The following is a 22,739-nucleotide window of genomic DNA, read 5'->3' on the forward strand; positions in this document are numbered from 1 at the left end:
ATATGGGTAAGACGATTATGGCTAGATACATTATTTATATTCTATTGCTATGCTACCTCTTAATCTGTAAAAAGCTACTAAGATTCCTAAGCCTATAGCGGATTCTGCACCAGCTATTGCTATAACATAAATAGCATAAGTTTGTCCTAATATATCATCAAAGCTAAGTGAACTTACCAATATTAGAAATGTAATAGATAAAAGCATTATTTCTATTGAAATAAGCATTAATATTATGTTTTTTCTATTTAAAACAAATCCTAAGATTCCTATTAAGAAAAGTATTAGTGATAAATTCATTATTATTGTATAAATTTTAAAGATGTGTGGGTTGCCATACTGATGCAGAGCAAGTAAGCGATGCATGGTATATTTTTTTTTATATAAAGAGTAGGTAGCGTGTATGAAAGTTGGATATACAATCCTTTCTTGTGTTTGAAACACATTACTTAACCTGTTAAGCTAACCTGATTTAATGTAAAGATAAAAAGTTTATTTAAGTAAGCAAAGCATGGGTCCTACTCTCTATAATACATAATATGCCTAACAACATATAAAGATAGCCAGTCAGGCAACTTATTAGTGAAAAGTGAAAAGTCCACTAGTGAAAACCTAAAGAACTACTGTTTCTACTGTTTATTGATTTAAGAATACCGCCCCTCCTGGCTGAATTATATTCTTTATATCTATAGGGTAATTAATGAAAAGATACTATAATTATAGGATTCAAATAAAAGTATATAGAGATACGCGGTATTATGTGGGTGACCTACTTTTATTACACCCTCCTTTTTTATCAACATTTAACACATGATTTAACAATAAAATAAACAAAACCAAATCATAGTACAGTAATATAGGTTGATTAACCTAATACTATCCTAAATTGGCAAGGGAAAGACTTTAAATATAAGGTTATATGAGCAAAAGCAAAAATAATTAGTCTATTACCTCCTACATTACATAAAATTAGAGATTTTATATTACATAATAAATTTAAAACTACAAACTTATTATATAATCCTTCTAAAAAAAAATTACTTTCTAATGATAAACAGGTAAAGGAGTGGAAATGGTAAACTGATCTACATATAAAAGAGGCAAAAGCATTATTTCTATTGAAGTAAACATTAATATTATGTTTTTTCTATTTAAAACAAATCCTAAAATTCCGATTAAGAAAAGTATTAAAGATAAATTCATTACAATTGTATATAGTTAATAATACAAAGGTAAATGCAAGTTTTCTCTTTCTCTTTTTTCTCATTTTCTTCTTTCCTGACCTCTTTTGTCTTTTGTCTGTTGCAGCCTTCGCTGCTTTAAACTTCACATCGTCTCTGTGTCGTATACCAAACTGACGGTCTGTTTCAGCTTTTCCTGCTTTACGCTCCTCATCATTATAGTATTTTTTACATGTTGTTCCTGTTTTTATTGTTTTGGCTATATCCTTAGTAGACGTAATTTCAACTAATTCTATACCTTCTAGCCCTGTAGGTTATTTCTTTGAGAAGGGATTTACAGGTCCTTCTAGGCATACAGCAGGTTATAAAGGTTGCCTTTGCTGATAAGCAAAAGGATCCTGTGGTTGATCTTCTGGATATTGTGGAAAGGGATCCTGTAACTCAGCCTCAGGGTATTGTGTTGGAACCCTTCGTCTTCTAGGACCATGATCTATGTCTTGGGCATCCTGTAACTCAGCTTCAGGGTTTTGTGTTGGAACCCTTCGCCTTCTAGGAGGATATTCTGTATCTTAGGGATCCCTGCTATATGAGGGCCTATCAGGTCCTGAACTGTCCCCAGCTGCTTCCCCAGCTGCCCCAGCTGCCCATCATTCTGGCCCCCCTTCTGGCCCACCACCAGGGGGGCCAGAGTTAGGATTAGGATTAGGCTTAGAACCACTTAAAACTTCTCTAAGGTTTTTGGTTAGTAAATAATAAGCCTCTAATATATATAAATCATGTATATTATAAAGTTCTTGACCAAGCAATACCAAAGGTACAGTCAAGCATATTAAGAAGATTACATTCTTTTTAAAAAAAGCTCTAGACTTGTATATATAAATGATACAAAGCAATAATAAGAGAATTCTGACTCTTAGTAAAAAGAATGGAAAAGGGAGAATATATATATATAAAAAACAAAAACATAATATGTTTAAAACATTACATATAATGAAACGCTCCATATCAAACACTAAGTTCTCAAAAAAAATAAAAAGCCCCCTTTTATAGTAAGTGCTATTAAGGGTTTTATAATAAGGAGTGGAGGTAAATGTGACAATTATAGCACTTTTAATTTTTCTAAATACAGCACTTAAATAAAAATTTATTAAAATTTTTACAGGCGAACATATAATTATACTAACAATAGACATAGCTAGCTTAATTAATTCGGATAAAAATTCTCCTATCTAAATAATAAACTCAATGATATACTCATTCTTTGAATAAGGTTGTATACTTGTGTTAGTAGAAACACTTGCTCTTGCTTTATTAATATTATAAAAATCACTAGCATAATGAATTAAACATAATAAAGATAGTAATATAAGCTTAATATCTCGCATAAAATATGTTAAAGCAAAAATATATACAATCAAATATAGAAATAAGGTTAAAAGTAAGAAAAACAATAAAATTAACATAGTTTGTCTGGATAATAAAGACAGAATATAATTAATGATTTAGGGGTTAAATTTAGCATTATTATTTAAACTTGAATAATCTCTTTTACTCAAACATGGATATACATTGGCATTTATTTTGCTAATTTAATTTGGTTTATTGTTAGTAGAGAGACTAGAAATTTGTCTACTCTCGATAGATAGTGCTTTTTTACCTAATTCAAAAGCAAAACCTAAGGTCAATGCTAAAAGAAATATTAACATAATAACTAAACCATATACACCATTAGTATAAGCACTTACAAGATAAGGATAAACTAATAAGATCTCTAAATCAAACAGCAGAAATAATAAAGCAAAAATAAAAAAAGAAATACTAAACTGTGTTCTGTTCTGACCCAAGAATGAACTAAAACCACATTCAAATGCGCTATTTTTTTCCATATATGGATTGTGAGGAGCAAATATTATATTAACGGCCAATAATATAAAAGCTAACAAGGGTATAAATAAGAAAAAAAATATTGTACTAGACATTTAAGGATTAAACAATATAAGGGCTAATATATTAGCCATACTCAGTCACTCCTGAGGTGTAAATATAAACAATAGTAATGTTAAGGTTAATATAGAAATAGTAATAGTTAAAGAGGATGATAATACTATATTATTAATGTTAAAGCTGAAGATGTCTACATTACCCTCATGGTTTATATATGATACAACACTACCTTTAAATTTTGTGTCTTGAAGGTCTTGGTTTAATTTATATTCATGTTTATCAAAGAATATTTGTTTAATTACACCTAAGTAATAAACAGCACTTATAACACTAGTTAATATTGCTATTAAAGTTAAGAAGACGTAACCACTATCTAATGCTGCGGACAGTACCATTTGTTTTGCGAAAAACCCTATAAGAGGAGGTATACCTACAAAAGAAAACAAAGTAATGGCTAAACTTAAAGCTAATACAGGATTAAGATTAAAATAACCTTTTAATTGACTAATAAGTTGTATAGGTGAGTTGTTTCTATCTAATAAATTGTTGTATTGATTTTTAAGGGGACCGTTCTTTTCTTTTTCTTCTTTAGAAGAAAAAGAAAAAGGGTATAAAGAAAAACCGATGCCAATTAATAAAACAAAGGCATTCAGGTTTGAGATTGAGTATTGCATTAAGTAAAATAGAAAAGCCTGAATAGACTCTAAACTGTTAATACTTAAGGCTAAAAGTATAAAGCCTAGGTGTGATATTGTACTATATGCGAATAGCCTTTTTATTCTAAACTGTGATAGACCTAACACAGTACCTATTATTAAAGATAAAAAGGAGCTAAAGAGTAAGCCGGATGTTCAACTAAAACTAAAGGCGAAATAAAAATTACTAGTATAATGAATTAATTCTAATAAAAAGATAAGTATAGAGATTTTAGCTATTATTGCAACAAAAGTTGTTACTATTGTAGGAATAGCATCATACACGTCAGGGCTTCAAAAATGAAACGGTGCGGCGGATATTTTAAATAAGAACCCTACTGACATAATTAAAAGAGATATGTTTAAATATAAAGGTTTATATCAATCCAATATGTTATTTGTATATTCATTGGCTATGCTAGATAAACCGGTTATCACATAGTAACCGTCTAAATTTGTTGTACCAGAGTTTGCATACAATAGACTTGTACCTAGTAATATAAAACAAGAAGATAAACCCCCCAATAAAAAATAAGTAAGACCTGCAGATGTAGCTAGTTCAGAGTTTCTATAAAGTGTGGAAAGTAAATATAAACCATAACTTTGTAACTCTATAGATAGAAAAATAGAAACTATATCACTAGCGGATACTAAAAAAGTACCCCCTATTAATACAAATAATATAATTAAAGGGTATTCAATTATTCTATATTGTTGTCCCATCTTATTAATAATGTTTGTATCATACCTGAAATTTTTAAAAAACAGGTTGTATAAACTAGCATAGTTTCTAACCCAAACCTTTCTACAATAAAAAGCAGTTAATTGTAGGATGGTAGCACTAACAAAAAAGGTAAAAATATGGAAAGTTTGTGTAATAGGTGTAGCATGGAAAAGACCACCATATAAACCTATACCTTTATCTAAAAAGGATATGTCTAAGCTTTTTAATGCAATTATACAAGAACATAACAATATTATTATTGTCTTTCTAGAATAAAGGATAGATTTTTCGCGTCTAAATGTGACGGCATTAGATAATAATAAAAATAAAAGTGAATAAGTAATCATTGTTTTTGGAGGGTTAAAACCTACCTAACATTTTTCATCCATTACCCCTTAATTTACATTTCATCCATAAAAACTAAACTAAAGGGTAATGCAAATGATTTGCATTAAATACTAGCCAGGAAAGAAACTCGAATTCCCATTCTTAATGCATGATATTAATATTGTAACCAATTGAACTTACAATTATTGTGTCTGAAATGTATCGTTTAATCAATTAAGCTAAGCTGATTTAATGTAAATATAAAAAGTTTACTTGAGTAACCAAGCCCAAGAACTTACTGTATATGATACATAATACGCCTAATAACATATAAAGATAGCCAGTCAAACAATATACTAGTGAAAAGCCCATTAGTGAAAACCTCAATAACTACTGTTTATTAGAAACAATTGTTTATTAATTTAATAACACCGCCCCTCCTTAATTCTATTGCTTATATATATATATATATATATATTGGGCAATTAATAATAATAATACAATATAATTATCAAATAAAAGTAAAAACAAATGACATTATAAAATAAAAGAATAGGAAAATAGAAACTATATCACTAGCGGATACCAAGAAAGTACCGCCTATAATTATAAATAATATAATTAAAGGATATTCAATTATTCTATACTGTTGTCCTATCTTATTAACAATGTTTTATTATAAATAGTACTCTTTATTAAAAGGTAAAAACACGAAAACAAGTGCTTGTATGAAAAGTAAACGCAAATTAATAACGCATTTAATGTAAAAACATAATTAAGGTGGAAACAAGAAGTTTAATTCTAATGTTATAGTAAACATTAATATGATCTAGGTAAAGACTGGAAGCTAAGATATAAAGTGATTGTATAGTATAATTTTACTTTAGTTTTGCACAGAAAGAGTCGAAGTATAAAAAATATATTTTATTTACCTTTTTTAAATATATTTTTTAATTTATCCCTTTTTCTAGGCGAAACAGGAGGGGAATAAACAGTAGAAAGAGGATCAACCTTTGATTTATCCATTTGAGAAGCAGCAGGATTTGAATCTGGTTGTAGATCCTCTTTCCTAGTATAAAATTCAGGTGCTTTGACGGCGTTATCTACTTCTAAACCTTGTCCTACTCGAACCTCAAGATTACTTTCTTTATTTATTGGGTAATCTGTTGTTCCATCAAATCCAAATGGTTGCTTAGGTTTTTCCTCAAACTGCTGTGATCTTTCAAACTCCCCTAAATTAGGGGCTGTCATGTCTCTAGGGATACCCTTATACCCTGTGCTTTTTTGATCTATACTTTGGAATTCTCGACTATGCCCTGATGAACCCACATCTGATATCTTTTTTTTATATCTTGCATCAGCGTCAGTATCCTTTTTCAAAATTTCTAGATATCTAATCATCTTATCATCATCACTTAAACCCATTGTTTTTAATTCATTAATTTTATCCACACAAAATTTTTTCGTTTCTAAATATCCTTCACGTTCATAAGAGGAAGAACTTTTACTACTTAACTCAATACGCTTTTGCGATAGTTCATACAACCTATCGCTTTTCTGGCGATTAGTTAATTCTGGGTTTTGATAAAGTTTATCTGCTTCTTGAGCATACTCCTCCGCAAGAATAACTACATGGGAGGTACGTGCACTCCCTGTGTCTTTTTCTTTTCCTTTACCCTTTTTTTTAGGTGAATCAGGGTAAATATATGAAGTATCCGGCCCAGGGCCACCTCCACTAGGTTCTTGTTGAGGTCCTGACCCTGGGCCGCTGGAATTGCCTTTATCATTAGAATCACTCTTTTTAACTTGTATGAAATAATCATCAATTAGGTGCGAAATCATACTGTAAAGTACGAGAAGTAAAAGTATAAATACAAATAACAATAATAAACAAACACAAGTATAAAGTGAAAATAATAGAGGATGTTTTTTATAAAAACTTTTGTTTACAATAGTAATATATGTTAGTATGGAAATTATAAAAAACGGTAAGTGTATTGTCATATATACTAGTGATATAATTAATCAAAAGTTATAACCTAAATAGGTTTGGTAAAGACAAATACATTGAAGCGCAACCATATAATATAGGTTACGCTGTATATAACAGGTTGTCTCATAGTGTATCAATGTGGCCAGCTGATTTAATAGGGAAAAAAACCCCCCTTTGTAGTAAGTGCTATTAAGAGTTTTATAATAAGTGGTAGAAGTAAATGTGAAAATCATAATACTTTGTATTTTTTCAAATACAACACTTAATAAACCATTTATTGGTGACATAATTAGTATGACAATGGATCTTACTAAATTAATTAAAGTGAGCAGATATAGAATTATATCTGTAAAGATCTCACGAATGTTATTCATAGTTGAATAAGGTTTTATAGCTTTGTCAGCTGTTCTTGTCTTATTTATATAATAAAAATTACTAGTATAATCAGTTAACCGCAATAATAGTATAAGTATAAAACTAAGATGCAATGAGAAATAATTTCAGCCTAAAATATAATAAGAGATGAAATACAAAAAGGAGCCTAGTAGCAAAAGTAACAGTAAAGATTGTATTGTTTTTTCACGTCTAAATGTGACGGCATTAGATAATAATAAAAATAAAAGTGAATAAGTAATCATTGTTTTTGGAGGGTTCAAACCTACCTTACATTTTCCCTTAGTTAGTGCCTAATCTATATTTAGTTTAGTTTTTATAAACTAAAGGGTCATGTTTCATAATCGCAACCAATTAATAAGATATTGTTACATTGTCATATATGACAATGTAAAAAAAATTATAAAAGATTGCATTAAATGCTAGCTGGGACCTAAACTTGAATTCCCATTATTAATGCATTAAATTAGCGTTCTAGCCAGGTGAACTATCACTTTTTTTAACTTATTTTACTCTATTAATAATGTACTTACCTTTAAACAACTCATCTTTATTTATGTAATTTAATAAGGTAGCATGGTTTACTTTCAATTCTCTGGCAGCAGTGCGAATAGAACTATATTTTCTAGTATTGTTTGTTTCAATATTTTTAAGGGTAATCACATGAGATGTGGACAGCGATTGGTTCGTTTTGGCTAAAGGAGATAACACTGCACCTACTCTTGCTTTTCTCAAGTTGTACAAAGCTTTATCACTCAACTTACGCGATTTAAATTTGAATAATGTTTCTTCAGAATGTCTAAAATGTAAACTAGATCCTGCTGTAGTTAATATGTTATATTCGGGTTTAAAATGATCAATATTAAATTGCTCTCTTTTAATAACATCAGATCTATCACAAACTTCTAATATCTCTAGTTGGAAATTCTCATGTCCGTGGGCCAACAGAGCATTGTAAATTTTACTTTTATATCTTGAGGTTCTTGTAATTAAGTAATTTAAAGAAAAATAATTGCGTAATCGTGAGCTTAACCTAACAGAGCTTCCTATGTAACATTTACCATTTATTTTATTAACTCACCTATAAACTCCACATCTTTGTTTATTGTCTTGTAATATCTTATTTTTATTACTTAACGCGTCATCGTATATTATAATATTATGGGAGTCATAATAACAGAATCTTGCTTTTTTTATATTTGTCTCGAAATGCTTCATATTTCGGCTTTTGGAATGTATATTGTTTAGTGTGTTTTTTATCATAAGCCAGAGGAGAAATTCGAATTCTCGTTCTTAACGCATGAAATTAATGTTCTAACCCTTTGAACTACTCGGGCTTTAAATTTAGCATTACTAAACGTTTATAAATGAGAAAAAAGCGCTTTTTTGTTAAGCTAACTAATTTTCCATTACCTAGAATATAAGAAAGTATCGGAAAAGGTAATATAACAAAATAAAGGGGTGGATACCCTGGCTCGAACAGGGAACTCACTGTTCCACATACAGTTGCTCTACCAATTGAACTATAACCACCTATATTATTTATTTGTTAAATATGTCATATAAAAACAAATAATTTAACATTATGTTGGAGTGATTCGAACACTCAATAATAAATACCAAAAATTTATGACTTACCGATTAGTCTACAACATATATGAATGTAACAATATCATCACATTAAAACTTAAAATCTTGATTATATAAGGTAGATCCAACTTGAACGGATAAAATTAAAAGGGGGGTTTACCGTATTAGCCGTATTTAAAGTAATATTTGTCATTTCAAAAAGTGCCTTTTGATATATATTTACTTATACTAGAGTAGGACAAGCCCACAAAATTACCTGCTTCTTTCATAGTAGGCAATGATTTTATTAAATTCCAGTTTTTATCGTATATGCATACCGGAGTCCCTCTTGTCCTCAATTTTAGTTTATTTCTAGTCTTTTCACTTACTATACGTTTGCTACCCGGTTTAAACGCTCATTTGTATGACTTACTTCTACGTAAATCACCCATTTTCAGTTTGTCCGTATCTGAATGCTTATAACCTAGCATAGACCCTGCTTTTTTACTAGTATTTAGCGATGGTAAATATTTATTTAAGTAGTTTTGCTCTCTATTTACTATTGCCTTATTTACCAAGTTGATATTTTCTAATATACCATATTCAAAGTTATTTCACTCATATTTTTTAACTGCGTTATAAAATTTGCTGTTATTACCTTTATATTTAGAACATTTATATCTGTGTTGCCTGAAACGTTGTGCTAAATTGATAGCCGAACCTATGTAAAACCTAGTTTCGTCAAAAATTAACCTGTAAGCATATATGCCTGACCCCATGCCTAGCATATTATCGTTGCGAACACGATTGAGAATACAGCCTTTTTTGTTTAGTTTTAGTCATTTTGTGTTTTCCATGTATAGATAACAAGACTTGAACTTGTACGGCCTAAACCATTCCATCCTAAATGGAAATTGTCTACCAATTCCAACATATCTATTTGAGTCCATCTATTTTAATTCATGTATACCAATTCCATCACTACCCTTTTTTTATGTATAACTATCTGCTTTGCTGAACACTTTACAATAATTATAATATTATATGTTAGTATAAGCAAGTAGTCGTATACTGGATATGCCTATGAATGCCCAAGATAAGATTCGAACTTATAGCCTAAACATCTTCAGTGTTCCGCTCTACCAATTGAGCTTCTTAGGCTATGTTTTGCTTGTGAAGCAGAACATCATACTTATCTTTACATAATAAAATATGCATTAAGGTATAACTAAAACTATACATTACAAAAAGATACACTTAATTTAGCATTGGAGACAGCGGGGGTCGAACCCGAATTAACGATGTGCAAAGTAGACGTTTTACCAATTAAACTATATCCCCTACATTGCTTGCTGCTAAAATCAGGGGAATTGATCATGTTGCTATAATTATTGTTGCTATGATTATTGTCTTTCATTGTATCCAAGAGATGACTTAAACGTCTAGGATATTATACCAGCTTGCATATTGCTCTGCCTGATTTCCTCCTCACTTACATGCGCTTTTTTTACCTCCAACGAGGAACGAAGGTAAAAAGAGCAATTGATGAAAAGCTTTGCATCAAAAGATGAATGAGAGAAAAAGCAATAAGGTACTTTTGCCTTACCAAGTTAAGTAAGCTTTTTCTTTTTTCGTGATATATTAGGACTCAAATAAATAGAAAAATGCAAGCTGTTTTACCAATTAAACTATTTTTTACCCAACTATGGTATTTTTTTTTACTAACGGTGTATTATTTACCTCTCTAAAAATTATGTTTTCTAATGTATTTAGCCACAACAGAAGGATGTACTCCTATATACTCTGCCGCTCTTCTAATAGATAATAACTCTTTATCCTAACGGGTATTATTGTCTGTAATAATTACACCTTGTGATTTAGGACAAGAGGCCAGCATCTTTGCTTTTGACACATAAATATGGGTACGTCCTAGGTTATTTAACCGCATAATATCTTTAGTAGCCTCAGTATGTTTTAAACCTAAATTAGAAAAAGCAAATTTACGAATATTATATTCAGGTTTAAAGAGATCCAGGTAATATTGTTCTCTTTCAGTGAGAGCAGTAACATCACAAGACTTAAGAATGTCTAAACTAAAGCCGGAAGATCCGTGCTTTAAAATGGCTCTATGTATTAGACTTTTCTTTATATTAAATTCTCCTTCTAAATAGGATATCTTAAAGTAGTTTTTTAGCCTAGCCTTTAAATCTACAGATGAACCAACATAGGATTTACCTGACTCCCTACTAGTTCATCTGTAAACACCTGTTTTTCCTTGATTCTGATTTAAGATATCAAGCTTCTGGGTATCCGAATTTAAATAAGTAGCTGCGGGGACAACAATTTTGCCTTCAGTAGCAAAGCACGGACTAATAATGTTGCTAAGATCAGTGGAATTATTGTTGCTGCTAAGATCAGTGGGATTGTTGCTAGGATCAGTGAAGTCATTGTTGCTAAGATCAGTGGTATTCTCGTTGCTACTAAGATCAGGGGAATTATTACTGTTACTATGTTTATTGTTATTTAAATTGTTGTCTTCCATGTATCCGAGAGACGACTTGAACGTCTATGATATTATATCAGCTAAGCTTAAGTTAGCTCTGTAAACCAATTCCAGCACTCGGACTTCTCTTTGTAAATAACCATACAAATATACTTGCAGTGTTAAGGCCAGAATGATTCGAACACTCATCTGAGCTGTCATGAGCAGCTTGCTTTACCTATTACGCTATAGCCTTTTTAGGCTTTTTTTTTCTTGCTTGTGAATGCGAAGCATCATGGCAGAGCAAAAAATTTGCAACAAACAGTTTTCATTGCGAAGCAGTCTGAATGATGCACTTTTTTATTTAGAAAAAAAGCAACACAAGTAATAGTGGTATATTTGGTAAATGTACTAAAAGCACAAAAAAACAACCATAAGATAGTTGAGTGCTTATCTGTGTTTTTAACTATCTATAATTGCATCAGGTATAATATAAGTTTGTATGTATAAAATTAAACACTATCTGTGAAATCGTCTAGATTTGCTTAATAAATGTAACATACACCAAAAAGCCAATATGCGGATAAAGGATTCGCACCCCTATAGACTGGTTATGAGCTAGTTATGTTACTATTACATTAATCCGCATGTATTATAGAACATAACACTCAGTTTGTTAGTGAAACAACTGTATAGCCCAGACGGGAATCGAACCCGTGCTATAATGGTGAAAACATTATGTCTTAACCATTTGACCACTGGGCCTAAAATACGACCAGCAAGGTACTTTCTAAAACAATAAAGTAAGCCCAGTGCAAGTATCGCACTTACTTCTACCGATTACAAAACGGTTGCATTACTTTTATGCTAACCAGGCATTATACTCGTATTTAATTAGAGATAAGTTAAGATTAGATCTTAAATCCAAATATATAAACAGCAATCTTTAGATAAGCGTATTATTTAGTAGGTTATAAAATTAGTACCTAACGCCTAAGAACATCACAATTCTTTAAACTTAGACCTATTAATTAATATCCTGCTTTAATCTTCAGTCATATATATTTCTTAAATTCCGGTGTGTTTTCTTTGAGAGAGATAAACACGAAATTAATATCATATATAGACTTAAAAAGAAAAAGGACCTAAAATCGTAGTATTAAACTACATATATTTAAGAATATCCTAAGGTATGTTTCGTGCCTATATGCATTCAGCACTTATCATTAACTAACGTAGCCTTCCTGCCGTGCCTATCCTTTTATTCTTTATTTTAGTGAAAAATAAAATACCAGTGTAAGTCATAGTACTTAGCGAGTTTCACACTTAGCTCTAAACTTACAGATCACAGCTATAAAAGACATTAGGGTCCTATTAAAACTATATTAATATAGAAAGATAAACAACAGGTAAACCATAGGTTAATATACCCAACTCCTTTCGTACAAGGGGCTATCCTTATTTTATTCTAACTTCCTCTAGAAGATAGAAACCATACTGTCTCACGACGTATTTAACCCAGCTCGTGTAGCTCTTTAATCGACGAACAGTCGAACCCTTCATGACTCCTGCATTCATGTGGATGAGCTAAGCCGACATCGAGGTGCCAAACTCCGCACTCAATTTGAACTCTCTGGCGCAATTAGCCTGTTATCCCTAGCGTAGCTTTTTCAATAATCCAAGACCTTTCCTTTCTGCATCTTGTGATCATATGCCCCGCTTACGCGACTGAAAGACGTGTGAGTCAAACAGTAAAGCAAGATTAAGCCGTTAAACTTGATAAGTATAGTAATTACCATTTAACCAGATATCTCTAAAACAGAGATAATTCTTATTCTTCTCCTGGTGGATATACTGGTAAACAATAAAAATCATTATTTAATCTTTCTCATTCTCTTATGTTTATTTGGTGCCAGTTACCGGGCCTTTTGCTATATACATCTTACTAACTTATGTATACTTATTTAGTAATAAAGTTATTTCTGGGCTCATTGCATGATGCTGATAACAAAGGCATAACGATTTAATTACATCTATATTTTAAAATAGTGAAAATCTTACTTATTTAAAAAAAAAAAGTTCCAACTTACATGGATATATAACTGAATTAGCAATAAAATATTAAAAAAAATATTAAAATAACACCAACTTCAGACTAAAAATAAAAAACATGTAGGCCATTTTTCTTATCAAAAAAGATGAAAAAAGCCTGTACATATTTAATTGCATATTGCGATTTTAAATATATAAATTTGGATACTCCCAGGTACTTTTTATGGGATCTGTGCCCCGCATAAACTGCCACCTAGCAATTGTTCCTTCCCTGGTAAGGTTTATATAATATGATCAATGAAGTAAAGGTGTTTCAATTTTATCTCACCAATTACCTTATACACTAAAACTATTTATATCATATTCGGTAACTAGCAACAGTAAAGCTGCATAGGGTCTTCTCGTCTAACTAGAGGTAAACTGTATCTGCACAGTTATTCCAATTTCACCGAGCCAATCATTGAGACAGCTGTTGTATCGTTACATCATTCCGTTATAATATTTGCCATAGGTTACTACCCTTAGGCTAGGATTATTATATTAACTTTAATTTTGGGTTACTTTAATTTTCTACCAAAAGCCACTTTCATGGTGACTAGAGCGCACCTTAAATATGTAAAAACTATTAACATACCAAGAAGCATCCGCTCGTTGCTCTTTTACACAATATTTCTTGTGACTTAGATCCGCGATTACCCATTATATTTTCATATATCTTTTTTGATGTTACTATACCTTAATGATTAGTTAAGCCAGATATAACTTTTCAGTCATACTTTAGTTAAAAAAGCTTTAGGGCTTTTCCGGAGTTTGCCTCTTTATTTTGCACAAAACATCATATTTCCTAAGTACAATGCTCCCTACATATTTATAATTTTATTTTCATTTGCAAATATAGCCATTATAAGCAATTCCTCAATCTATTCGTCTATACAACGTGGTCTTATTAGCAGGTTTTATAGTCTTTAGATAGATCACACAATTTTTAATGCTATTAAATTCCAACGTATTATTATCTTTTACAGATATTAACACTACAGGTCTGTTATTCATTTCTAATCTGTCATTATCTAACATATTGTTTATCTCTACTAGACTCATGTTAGTTATAAGCGCATTAGCTACAGGCTTACTAGTAAATGCATATTTCTCTAAATAAAACGTATTTGTATCTAAATATTTACTAAAAGTGCTATAATGAACGTGTAATTTATAAATAAAGTCCTCCTGAATCTCTGAATAATATATAAGCCTAGAGTAATCCTTGGTATATAAATACAAAGGTTTATTTTTAGTACTATATATGCTATTAACGATCTTCAAAGTGTTCAAATTATACTCTTTGTGTAATAAAAAGTATTGTTCTAATACGGGTTGCATACCATTGTCTACTGTAATAATGTCTAAAGTAAAACTATCAATATTATTTTCATACAAAAAGGGCAAAAATTTACCTGTTAGTATATGTGCGCTTTTAAAATACCCAATCAACCTACGAGAAAGTTGACAGGATGAACCTACATATTTAGAATTTGTAGTTTTATGAGTAAATATATATACACCCGAAACTTGTTTTTTACTTCACCAATGTTATCTATAAATACGGTTGAACTTCTAGTTTGGGTATTGATATTTTAAAAGTGTAATTTAAGTAAAGATTTTAAATAATTTAAACCTGCTCTAGACACATTAAGGGCAACATTAGATAATATAGAGTTAACTTCTGACTCAGAAATTACTAAATTATCGTTGTTAATGTAGCTGAAGGGTAAACTATGCGCTTTTTTATTAAAGAAATTATTCATTGTTTTACTCATTGTTTTGTCTTATTATAAATATGTTTTTTGTGGGATAACCATGCAAGACCGCATTTAACGGCCAGGGTATTCCGCTACCTTAGGACCCTCATAGGTAAAGCCGCCATTGAACGGGGGTTCCATCAAAGCCTAGCTTATATTAGTCAACTAAGCAAATCCGATAGCCAGCCGCCATCGGGCAGAGATCACACCCAATACTTCGAATTTATTTCTTTGCAGCGTGCTTTGTTTTAATTAAACAGTCGTACAACACCATTCTGTGCCTCCTATCCCATATCTGATATTAATCAAAAGGGACGGCCCACCTTCTCCCGAAGTTACGTGAGTCAATTTGCCGAGTTCCTTAATGATTGTTCACTCGAACGCCTTCGTATACTCTACTTGCTTACTTGTGGTAGTATTTAGGTACGGTAAAGCATCTGCTAAACATGTCATCTGATTTAGTTTATTACTATTTAGCAAACGAGATATACAGTTTTCCAGAACATTTGTCACTATGTAAAAATGATATTTTCTATAAATCTTAGATTTGCTCATCGTTTACCCCTTTTGGGATTATTAACAAATAATAGATTATTCATTAAAGATATAATAAACTTAGAGGCCGTAACTTTAATTAAATTCCATAAGCTTTAGGCGAGGGTATTCCCCTTTATCGTTACTCATGTCAGCATTCTCGCTTGGGTTGTTTTTTCTTTTTTTTTTAAGAATAATTTTATGCCTTATAAAGGCATAATAATAAACTTCCCCAATGTTCCGCTACCCCTAATATACAATGTAAAATTTAGATACATTAATATATTTGGACAAGGTCTCGGTATATTATTTAGATCCGTTAAATCTTCGGTGCTTTTATCCTTAAAACAAAACCAGTGCTCTGTTACGAGGTCTTCAGAAAATGGCCGCTTCTAAGCCTATTCCCTGGCCGTTTGGGATAAATACTGCCTTAATTTCACTTAACAATAATTTTGGAACCTTATTAACTCTTGTTCTGGGCTGTTTCCCTTTAGACATACAACCTTTTCGTACTATGTCTGATTATTCAATATTCATATCTAGTCCTTCCGAGAACAAAAACTCACTGATAGAGTCTTCACGACCCCCCAATGTCCGCAAAAAGCACCTTATTTATTTTTCCTAAATTAATAGGAAAAATGAGTACTAGTTGCATGAGATCACAATTCTGTACCTTCTGATATTCTATTTAAATTACCTACTTAGATAGGTTTCGCAGAAAACCAGCTATCTTAGTCAGTATTGTCTTTCACTAACTTACCACAATTCTTCGGATATCTTTACAACGATAACCCGTTCGGACTTTTATATTCCTGATTGTGGTAAGATCACTAAGCTTCGGGTCTAACCTTTGATACTGCATTATTATATTCTAATTGTTTTATCTTCGCAATATGTAAAGCAACTCTTAATTCTAAACTTCTATACTGCTCGCATCAAACATTAACTTGCTGACCCATTATGCAAAAGGTACGCTCTTATCGTTTATTTAAACTTTTTTTGAACTGCTTATAAAACTGCTCTTTCAATCATTTCCCTCACGGTACTTTTCGCTATCACATATATATCATATTTAGTCTTAGAGGAAGGTTCCCCTTTTATTCAAACAGATATGCACTCTAATTTACTTGTTTAAGACTTTTCTTATTTCATTCACATTACTTAAAGAATCTCTTTTGATTTCTTTTCCTGAAGTTAATAAGATATTTCAATTCACTTCGTTTATTTTTAAGACACATAATTTCTTATTAGAGTTGAACATGCACTTCATGCATGTATCGTATATATTACACATTTCATTTCAGCCGATCCATATATAAGCTATAAATAGCTTATATAAGCTAGCTCTCTTTGATATATAGCTATGATTCCATAACAATCTCTTTGTATACTTGCTTGTCATTTTATCATCTATTCTTCTAAGAATAGAAGAAATGACAAAAATAATACTTTCCATATCATTTACACTACTAGTGTAGATTATATTTAAGATCTATTTTATCATTCTTATTGTTTATGATAAGATAAATCGGGTCATTATGATTCGAACATAACACTTCCTCAACCCAAATGAGACGCCTAACCAACCTGGCTCTAACCCGTATATAAAGATAATATATAAATATAATATGTCTATGTTTACTTCAGAGAATATCCGATTCGAACGGATGTGATCATTTTAACCAAATAAGTTTCAAGCTTATCACCTTAAACCACTCAGACAATTCTCTTATAATAATATACTAGTAAATGATTCCTCAGCGGTTTGAACGCCGAACCTACTCTTATCAAAAGTATACTTTACCAGTTAAGTTAAGGAACCTTTATTTTAAATACATAAAAAAAATACCTTCATAAAATATTAACAATGCCACTACTACTAGAGTAAAGAGTGTTTATTCTTTTTTAATAAAATTGAATTTTTAATACTTACGGAAAAAAGATGATTCGAACATCCAGGTGTTTATTACACAATATTTAGCAAATATCCTGCCTTACCGATAGCAATTTTTCCTCCTTTTCTCCCTGGTCCTTGGAGGAAAATAAAAATATAAAGTAGAAAAGGGAGCAAAACTTGCAAAAATTATAAACGAGTTAGACCGGCTACGATCCGGCATCCTCCTTCTCGACAAGAAGGCCCTTTACCAATTAAGTTACTAACTCTAAATCTTATAATTTACGGCCAGCCGAACTTGAATCGGCACACATCGTTTGGAAGACGAACGGTCTACCAGATTAACCTATGGCCGTTTTTTTTGTTTTAGAAAGGAGGGCAATGTTTTAATCTTCTACTCTACCATCTTCTCTTTTTATGTTAACAATATATCTACCCTTGAAAATGAATGGTCAGTAATTTAGACCCTTTTTATTGAGAGTTTTCTCTCTCTTCAGAAGAGATGAATGTTTTGAACGCGTAAAATTAGCAGCCTCACGTCTAGAATCATAAGAGGTTGTAATTCCAGTCTCCTGATCTGTTACTTCTACTTCTAAACCAGGATTGGGTTTATGTATTCTATTAGCAGCCTTTTGCTTCATTTTATCTGAAGCTTCATGCGTATGCTTGTAACCTAACAAGGAATGAGCAAATTCAAGTATGTTGTACTTATGCTCCAAGTGTTCTAGATAGTACTGTTCCCGCTCTTTTAGTATGGATAGATCACAGTGCTCAAGAATATCTAGACAAAAGGCGGAACTACCATACTTTAACAGGGCTCTCTAGATTAGACTATTAGTAGTCTTAATGCGTCCTTACAGGTACTTAATACTAAAGTAGTTAGCCATCCTTTCATTGAGATCTCCAGTTGAACCAATATATGATTTACCAGCCTCTCTTCTAATTCAGCGATATATACCTGCTTTACCTTTGTTTTCTCTTAAAATATCAATCTTCATAGTTCCAGTGTCATTCTAAGACATACGTGGTACCGTTGTGATCTTGTTTTCGCTATCGGGGACAACAGCTAAAACCTCTTCACTATTGGGGATGCTCAACTTCGTTAGCAACACAACTGCTATATTGTTACCGATATTTTGGGCATAGCTAATTGAGTTCTTATCAGTATTAGGCTCAATCTCGACTATTATGTTATCAGCAGACTTAAAGGCCTTGAAACACACAGATAAAGGGGCAAACTGTATTCTGTATGCTGGGACATTGTAGTATCTCTTAGCGTTAAAAGTTAATTTCATTGTTTTATTACTTTTCATTTTCCTCTTAACTAAGATCCTCAATAATAAATAGAAATAAAAAGAATTAATCAAACAACATCAACAAAATGTCAATATAGTATAGAAGACTCTAGACCCAGATGATGGTTTTCAGTAAAGTGGTAGGCTAATACTCTTCATAAGCCTACACCTATAAAAGCAGTCCCTATCATTACGTGAAGACCATGAAAACCTGTACCGAAATAGAAACAAGAACCATATGTACTGTCGGAAAATGTGAATGAAGAAACTGTATATTCTAAACCTTGTAAACCAGTAAATATTAAGGCTAACATTACAGTAAGCACTATACCATACAAGGCTCCACTTCTATTTCCCTGTATTAAAGAATGGTGGGCATAAGTAACTGTAAAGCCTGATGATAATAATATAACTGTGTTTAGTAAGGGTAGCTCAAACGGATTAACAGAATCTATACCCTTAGGTGGTCACTGAGATCCCATTTCTGCAGCAGGTGATAATGCACTATGGAAAAATGTTCAAAAAATAGCCAGAAAAAACAATGCTTCACTAACTATAAACAAAGCAACTCCCATATTTAGACCCCTTTGTACAGCTAAAGTATGATTACCTAAGTATGTTGCCTCACTAATAACGTCTCTAAATCAAAATGACATGGAAAAGATTACTAGAAGTAAAGCCATGTACAAAAAATACTGTGCTAAAGAAAAGCCATGCATCGTTAAAACACCTGATGTAGTAAGAGCTAAAAGAGATATACATGTAAAAATAGGCCAGGGTGAGGGAGAAACAAGATGAAAAGGATGAGCTTGAAAATTACTCCTTACTAAGTTTGTCATCTAAGTTTTACATTAAGTTTTACGAATACACAGCAGAGTAAACAATAAGGAATAGCTGATTTGAACACCTAACCTACCGTGTGTAAAACGGTTGCTCTACCGTTGAGCTAATTCCCTTATATTTGTTTTGCGCATACGAAGCATGCGTATCATGATATAAATACATAAACTATGTTGCCATATACATAAATGTATCTATTAATAATTGGTTTAGATAAGACCTACGGGGTTCGAACCCATATAATGATGATTAAAAGTCACATATTTTACCAGTTAAACTAAAGTCTCTAGGTTTATTAACGATCATCTAAAATAGTACGTACTGTTGTTTACTTTAGGTGTTAAGCTTTAACAGGATAGTTTACATAAAGATAAGCTAGTCTAATCCTTTTGTTTTATTGTTATAACAATGGCACCAACCATAGCTAATAATAGTATTATAGATGTTATTATAAGCCATATAGAATAACTTGTATACATAATGTTACCTATACTTGTTATATGTGTTGTTTCTGCCAGACTACCATCTCAGGTTTTAGAAGTTGCAAACATTAATTCACTATTGTTACTAGTGGGATTGAAGGATTTATTTAGAGAAAAGATAATAAAGATAAAATCTTTAAAGACATCATTTAGATTAAAGCTTGATGAATTGAGAGGTAGTACTTTATATACAGGATAAATAAAAGACACACCTATTAATAGTGCTAATGGTATACTATTACTAGTATCAGACAAAAGCTCAGATATTCTCACGTTTATTAACATTAATATAAATAAAAATAAGATTGAAACAGCTCCAACATAAACCAATAAATACGATAAACCTATAAAGTTTAAACCTAAAACTAGTAAATAAGATGCTATACTTAAAAAGAGTCCTATTAAAAACAATACTGACACTATGGGGTTTTTATTTATTATAACAAAAATACCCGATAAGATAGAAGCCAAGGAGATAAGGTCTAAAGCTTCCGCACTATAACCATTAGTAAAAGTTTCACTTAGAAGATCTAAATTATCAATCATATTAAATTGTAGAGGATTTATATCTCATGATTAATGTTAACTACATAATTTTTATTTTTACATAGCTCTTTTTAATGAGAAACATGTGGCAATTTTTACTATACATGGGAGTTAGCGCGTATAAGACTCGAACTTATAATCCTTGTGGCCGAAACACATCGCTTAACCAGTTAAGCTAACACGCTCTAATGTAAAAAGAGAAAACGTATAGCCTTTTAGCTAAATTATAACAATATTATATGTAATATTGTGTTGTTTTTTTTCTCATTTTCACATATTTTTTTTTTAGAGAAATCAGATGCTGATGCCATGATGCTGATGCCATGATGCTGATGCCATGATGCTTCGCATTCACAAGCAACCGCAATAAAAAGTGCATCCATGGGCTTTAAGTTACATTCTAGTATCTTCTCCTATTAATAGTAAAAACTAATAATGAGAACTATGTGTATATTTCCTTTCATTGTTCTACAAAAGGGACTGCCAGCTTAACTGTATAAACTACCAGTTATCTACAAAAGATATCTAGACAAAGATAAGACCTACGGGGTTCGAACCCATATAATGATGATTAAAAGTCACATATTTTACCAGTTAAACTAAAGTCTCTAGGTTTATTAAGATATATTACACAAATTACAGAAACACATCGGTTAACCATTTAAGCTAAGATGCTTTAATGTAAAGATAAAAAAGTCTTATATTATTTAGGATGCTTCTTGTGCTGATGTTTTTAATAAAAACAAGCAAGAAACACAACGCATAAAAAAAATAAGCGTGATGGCATCAAGCAAGCAAATAAACAGCCCTTAAAGTGAATCGAACACTTATCAAAATATTAACAGTATCTCGCTCTACCGTTGAGCTACAAAGGCTATGGATGCTCTGCTTGTTGTTCCACAAAAGCAACACAAATAATAGTTATCTGCTTCGCTGTTTAAAGAAAACATATGATGCTTCTGATGCTGATGCACTTTTTATTGCGGTTGCTTGTGAATGCGAAGCATCATGGCATCAGCATCTGATTTACTGAGGAAGAAAAAAAGCAACCGGCCACAATAAGCACAACAAGAATACTCGGATTTGAACTGAGAATTTGAAGTTTGAAGCTTCCTATTTTACCATTAAATTATACTCTTTGGCTTTAAATCTGTTTTATGCAGTACTTTAATTTTTTTTAGGCTTGCTTGTGTAGCTTTTGTGGAACAACAAGCAGAGCATCCATGGCAGAGCATGTAAAATGTTTTTAACTTGCGGAGCATTAATAGGAAACAAGAGACTCGAACTCTTAAAAGCTTAGTGCTATTGAGTTTACAGCTCAACCCATCTTGCCAATTATGGAAGTTTCCTTTAGTTGCTGATTAGATCTCAGGGGATGAAAATAAAAACTTATCCAACAAAACTTTTCCTGATCTTATCTAACGCCCAATGGTAGAGTCATAAACACCCAAGACTAAACCAGCTTCTAATTTAGATAGGTCTCTATATTTTTCTGTGTTTATATTAACAACCAACACGGGTGTAGCTATAGACTTCCTAATTTTATTTTTGGTTTCTTCCGTCTGTACTATAGTTCTCATTTTGACCAAGGTAGCTTCAGGTACAGTACGCCTGCTTCTTTTTAATATGCTTGCCTCATTATGGGTTGCTAACGAAGTTGAGCATCACCATAAGAAGAACCTGCCTGCTTTAAAATATTATAATCGGGTTTTAGGTTATACAAATATAACTGTTCCTTTAAAATAACGTTTTTAAGAGAACAATCTTCAATAATATCTAGCTAAAGTTCTTTCTTGTTATTGCGAAACATTTCAAGAGTGCTAAATTAATTAACATACGAATTTTAGACAAAGCATCGTGGTTGAAGTCTTTGACAAATATTTTGGATAAATTTATGCTTGATCCAACCTAAATTTTATTGTTTATTTTGTTAGTCCATATATATACACCACACTTTACTCTGTTTTCCTGTATAATCGTATTTTGCAC

The 22,739-nt window shown here is 31.5% G+C and overlaps 14 non-coding genes across 14 annotated transcripts; all 14 read right to left on the bottom strand.

Moving 5' to 3' along the window:
- Window positions 1–8,521: 8,521 nt before the first annotated feature.
- Window positions 8,522–8,594, bottom strand: HO173_012574. The gene has a single exon. It is a non-coding gene; the product is annotated as a tRNA-Met (tRNA).
- A 123-nt stretch (window positions 8,595–8,717) lies between these two features.
- HO173_012575 lies at window positions 8,718–8,790 on the bottom strand. Its single transcript has one exon. It is a non-coding gene; the product is annotated as a tRNA-His (tRNA).
- A 1,124-nt stretch (window positions 8,791–9,914) lies between these two features.
- HO173_012576 lies at window positions 9,915–9,987 on the bottom strand. The gene has a single exon. It is a non-coding gene; the product is annotated as a tRNA-Phe (tRNA).
- Window positions 9,988–11,491: 1,504 nt separating this feature from the next.
- HO173_012577 lies at window positions 11,492–11,564 on the bottom strand. Its single transcript has one exon. It is a non-coding gene; the product is annotated as a tRNA-Met (tRNA).
- Window positions 11,565–12,001: 437 nt separating this feature from the next.
- Window positions 12,002–12,073, bottom strand: HO173_012578. The gene has a single exon. It is a non-coding gene; the product is annotated as a tRNA-Glu (tRNA).
- A 41-nt stretch (window positions 12,074–12,114) lies between these two features.
- HO173_012579 lies at window positions 12,115–12,185 on the bottom strand. The gene has a single exon. It is a non-coding gene; the product is annotated as a tRNA-Thr (tRNA).
- A 5,258-nt stretch (window positions 12,186–17,443) lies between these two features.
- HO173_012580 lies at window positions 17,444–17,515 on the bottom strand. Its single transcript has one exon. It is a non-coding gene; the product is annotated as a tRNA-Ile (tRNA).
- Window positions 17,516–17,783: 268 nt separating this feature from the next.
- On the bottom strand, window positions 17,784–17,856 carry HO173_012581. The gene has a single exon. It is a non-coding gene; the product is annotated as a tRNA-Asp (tRNA).
- A 14-nt stretch (window positions 17,857–17,870) lies between these two features.
- HO173_012582 lies at window positions 17,871–17,943 on the bottom strand. Its single transcript has one exon. It is a non-coding gene; the product is annotated as a tRNA-Gly (tRNA).
- Window positions 17,944–19,766: 1,823 nt separating this feature from the next.
- HO173_012583 lies at window positions 19,767–19,838 on the bottom strand. Its single transcript has one exon. It is a non-coding gene; the product is annotated as a tRNA-Val (tRNA).
- A 98-nt stretch (window positions 19,839–19,936) lies between these two features.
- Window positions 19,937–20,009, bottom strand: HO173_012584. The gene has a single exon. It is a non-coding gene; the product is annotated as a tRNA-Lys (tRNA).
- An 853-nt stretch (window positions 20,010–20,862) lies between these two features.
- Window positions 20,863–20,935, bottom strand: HO173_012585. The gene has a single exon. It is a non-coding gene; the product is annotated as a tRNA-Arg (tRNA).
- Window positions 20,936–21,286: 351 nt separating this feature from the next.
- HO173_012586 lies at window positions 21,287–21,359 on the bottom strand. Its single transcript has one exon. It is a non-coding gene; the product is annotated as a tRNA-Lys (tRNA).
- Window positions 21,360–21,554: 195 nt separating this feature from the next.
- HO173_012587 lies at window positions 21,555–21,625 on the bottom strand. The gene has a single exon. It is a non-coding gene; the product is annotated as a tRNA-Asn (tRNA).
- Window positions 21,626–22,739: the final 1,114 nt, after the last annotated feature.

Source organism: Letharia columbiana (genome assembly GCF_014066305.1).
Source record: "Letharia columbiana isolate WasteWater2 chromosome Unknown Sc0000084_s0, whole genome shotgun sequence".
Lineage (NCBI taxonomy): Eukaryota > Fungi > Ascomycota > Lecanoromycetes > Lecanorales > Parmeliaceae > Letharia > Letharia columbiana.